Source organism: Triticum urartu, chromosome 2A, assembly GCF_056163025.1.
Source record: "Triticum urartu cultivar PI428250 chromosome 2A, HENAU_Tu73, whole genome shotgun sequence".
Taxonomy (NCBI): Eukaryota; Viridiplantae; Streptophyta; class Magnoliopsida; order Poales; family Poaceae; genus Triticum; species Triticum urartu.
Window position 1 is genome coordinate 139,738,758 of NC_141874.1, and position 4,607 is coordinate 139,743,364.

At 39.1% G+C, this 4,607-nt stretch overlaps 1 long non-coding RNA gene across 2 annotated transcripts; it reads right to left on the reverse strand.

Annotated features, from left to right (window-relative positions):
- Positions 1 to 2,249: 2,249 nt before the first annotated feature.
- Positions 2,250 to 4,270, reverse strand: LOC125536251 (uncharacterized). Of its 2 annotated transcripts, XR_015615893.1 has the most exons (5): positions 3,865 to 4,270; positions 3,128 to 3,239; positions 2,882 to 3,004; positions 2,686 to 2,795; positions 2,250 to 2,541 (listed from the first exon to the last, which is right to left on the reverse strand). It is a non-coding gene; the product is annotated as an uncharacterized LOC125536251 (long non-coding RNA). The 2 variants fall into 2 exon arrangements; XR_015615892.1 differs by having other exon boundaries at positions 3,128 to 4,268.
- Positions 4,271 to 4,607: the final 337 nt, after the last annotated feature.

Genomic DNA, 4,607 nt, shown 5'->3' on the forward strand with positions numbered 1-4,607 from the left:
AAGGCAGAAAAGTTATGCCGATGCTAAACGCAAGGAAGTGATCTATGAAGTGGGAGATAGAGCATATCTTCGAGTGTCTCCACTTCGAGGTATTAAGAGATTTGGAGTCAAAGGAAAGTTAGCACCACGATTTGTGGGAGCATACAAAGTTCTGGAATGTAGAGGAGAGGTTGCATACCAGTTGGAATTACCAGAGGCTTTGTGAGGAGTTCATGATGTGTTTCTTGTTTCCCAGCTGAAGAAGTGTCATGCAGAGATGGCGGACATTCCTTTGAGAGATACAGTGCCACTGGAGGCAATTCAGTTGGAGAATGATCTGACTTATGAGGAGAAGCCTATTAAGATTCTTGAGATTGCAGAGAGGATCAGTGGCACCAATATCATGAAGTTCTGCAAGGTTCAGTGGAGTCACCACACCAAGGAGGAAGCCACTTGGGAACGAGAGGAAGATCTTAGAAAGGACCATCCGGACCTTTTTGCTGGCCAACCCGAATCTCGAGGACGAGATTCATCTTAAGGGGGGGTAGGTTTGTAACATCCCAATTTTTATTAAATTTGGATGTTGATAAAATCATTCAATGCATACCATATTTCTTTGCATTTTGGAATTTTAAAATATTCAAACAATATTTTTCCACTCGAGAAAAACACATGAGAGGGGATAAGATGACTTCCTCAAAATATAAAAGAGTGGGAAATTTATTTGGAATATTATTTGAAGTTTCAGAGTTTATTTTGGTATTTATTTTATTTGCAAAAATTGCATTAGTTGCATTAGGAAAATATTTCCAAAATGTTCTGTGCTTAGGTAAATGTTCATTAGGTTCTAAATATTATATAGTTATTTTAGAAATTACTAGTACAAATGCCCGTGCGTTGCACCGGGCGATCTTTTTTTGTAAAACCTGCTCCTACTCCGAGTGCCACTATGCGCCACTTCTTATATCCAAGACAAATGTTGAAACTAAGGTTACCCTGATTCACTATAAGGTGAAAAATAATAACATCACAACCCATCACCACACACATAATCTGCTTCATCCACTTGAACACGGTAACCAATCTGTCTCATAGTTATCCTTCTTCCCGCCGTTGTTGACATAAGCCGCTCACCTAGTCGCAACGTGTCTGAACGTGGTCAATCTGAAGGCGATGAACTCACCCACCACACTGTCATTGAACCACACCGGCACAAGAGAACATTTATTATAACTTTAAAACCTAATCTTGCCGAGCTGGACCGTGAGGGCTGCCTTCCACGAATTGCTTCCTAATGTTCATGATTGTTACATACTGAATTTTTTTTCACAACCAATATTTGTTAATTTGGTAAAATTTGTATAATATCAACCTTCAAATTTGGAGTATAGTAAATGAAAAAAAGATGAAACATAATTGTTTGCAACAGACATCTAAATTGTTAACAGATCACCTAATGATATACACATTTCCACGTATAAATCTTCAATACATATTACTACAAAAAAGATCATTTGCCCATTCAAATTGTTAACAGATCACCTAATGATATACACATTTCCACGTATAAATCTTCAATACATATTACTACAAAAAAGATCATTTGCCCATTCCGAACGAACTGAGATTTATCAGGAAACCACTCAGCAGCGTAGTAAAATTTGTTCACATTGACAACGTATTCTCCGATTTTCTCTTGAGAATTAAGAAAGATACTAATACAAAACTTAGTTTTTACATCCACATTATACATCTATGCACGCAGATGAAGCCAATGGTAGTGATACAAATAAAAGGCGGCTAATCAATCGGCATGACTACCGCTCGCCAAAGTACAGCTCGCATGCGAGGCAACCTCACCTTTGTGGGATATGGCATCAAGTTCATGATCGATTCCTATGAACTTCACGACAAACCCAAAAAATGCATAGATGTTTCTTTCATGAAATAAACAATAGATGCGATCATGAGAAGATGCACTACTAAACTGAACCGATAAATAAAGACGATTTAAGCTCGTGCATTGCAATGGGATAAAATGATGGGATGCAGAACCAGCTCTATCATAGGGTTGAGTGTTCAGGGTGCAGAAGCAGCTCCGCCTAGGGTTGAATGCTCTTAGGGGAGGGCGGTAGCAGCAGAGCATTTGAGCTAGTTGAGACCAGTGCCCGTGCGTTTTTACATTTTCCTGATAGTATATTTTATTTTCAATAGTAACTTATTGGTATTTCTAGTGCAAGCAATAAATAAGCAGTTGAAACCACACCAAATACATACATTAATCCACTACTCAATACATACTGGATCACAGTGCTAAAGTCTGTTTCTAATTACAGAGTTTACATTTTTTAGATGATACAAAGCACAACACGTGCTCTCAGGCGAGAGCATAGAGCATTAGTATTGGTGTGCATATGACACAATTACACGGCAAGGCAACGGACTTAAGCATTAGTAGTGGTGTGGATACTACACAATCACAAAATGAAGTACTGCAAGCCAGCGCACGTGTATGTTTACTGATAGAATGCCAAACATATGCATCTCCGTCGGGCATTTGTGCTAGTAAAGAGAGAGAAAAGGGAAACTGAATTAGCTTACTCTTAACATTTAAACACTGAAAATAGGAGGGAAAATAGAGGCTTGTGTAAAAAAGAGGGAAAACTGAGACACCAGTAACCACCTCATTGATTACGTTAATTATACCTGAGAAACCATTTATCCATCACATCTCTAGAATGTGCAGAGGACCCTCGTGCAGGAGGAAGGGAATCAAGCTCATCGAAGAAAATTACTCATGGGCGTGCTGATCTAGCCTGAAATGGACAGTGAAAACTGAAAACCCGAGTATATGTGCATATTTCATGGCAATTACAAACATGGCTTGTGCAGATGGATATACCTTCTAAAAGATGTCCCTGATATTCCTCTCTGACTCTCCAACATACATGTTTGTTAGTTCTAGACCTTTTATGCTAAGAAAGTTTAATAAACACTCAGTTGCTACTGCTTTCACAAGTAATGTCTAAAAATTCAAAAGAAAACATCCTAGTTAGCATGTATTATCTTTGTTGTCAGATACAACTAACTTTCGAAAAATGAGGATGAAAACTCAATTCAGACAAAGTATAAAACTCAGTACACCTACCTTCCCAGTGCCTGGAGGTCCATATAGCAGGACACCTGATCGCTGAAGCAATTTAGAGCAGTACACCTGATACAGACATAAGGTTGCACTTGTAGAACTTATTTCTTTGGACCTGGGAATCAAAAAGTCAGTAATAGATGATAAAATAGATTTATTTAGGTAGTTGTGAAATATATTTTTCAGCTCCAGTAGTAACAATGGAGATGTCATATTTCAAATAAATAATGGACATGATATTCTACAGTAACAATGAAGATGTCATATTTCAAATAAATAATCGCACGATATTCTACAGTAACAATGGAGATATCATATTTCAAACAAATAATGGATACGATATTCTACAACTGCCAAATATCAGGACAGAACCCAAGAGAATTCATGATTAATTATCCTCACCAAAATATCATTCTAGACTGAATACCTATGCTACATGCCTCGTTTGACTATATAATTTTGTCGACAATAGAATACATCAGAGTAACAAATTAAAAATTGATAGGAAATTTCCCTATGATCTTCCACTTTTATTTGTCCATGAACATATATTCACCAATAATAACATGCAATATTTTCAATCACTGAACCTAGCTACCCAAATATGTAACTTTCAGACCAGACCAGAGAATTGTTCAAATTCTTGTTGAAATCGAGCTAGCTTTAGTAAAATTCCTACGCCCCAAAGAATCACGCATGGAAAAACCAACACAAGTAAAGAAGGTAATTGTGTAGCTTACATTGAGCTTCCAACTTTGATCACTGGTAGCTACAGAGTAAGTACAGAACAAGCTAACGCATTGTCCAGTTAGCATGCAACTGACTCCAACGCACAAGTAGAATTCATTGCCCCAGCGCCTGCCGCCGAAGGCGCTGCCCCTGCGAGCCGTTGCATCCCATCCCGCTGACCATCGTACCCATCCTTCATTGCGCATGGCAGCCGCAACAACTTTTGTCTCCTCCTGGTCCGAGCATGCCCACAACCCGTACAAGCAGTTATTCCCCATCCTCCTTGCATATTTCCCGTCGAAATCAATGACTGCCGGAGAGGAGTGAGGCAAGACGGGGAGGCCTAGAACAGAAGAAGGCGAGGGGTGCACGCGCAGGTTTCTCACTGATGCATGGCATCAGCAAAATGTCCAGCATGCGTCCTGCGTCACCACATCACACTGTAGTATGCCCTTTATTCCTTTGGTTAAGTTTGACAGTGTTGTTTCCATCTTTTGTACACCAGTGTGTGAACCATACTATCGATACTATGACATATATCAAGTGCCTTATCAGAAGAAAAAGCAAACTACTGTAGCTTACACCCTCGATCAAGGCAAGAACATCTGTTTGGGGTTTAATTAGGATATGATGGTTTGGATACTATGTATTTTCTTTTACTTTGGATGGGTTCTCTTGTTGTAGATCAGTTGTGTCACCGTGATGATGCACTTGATTCCCAACTGCCTTGCATGCTGTTGTGCAATGCACATGC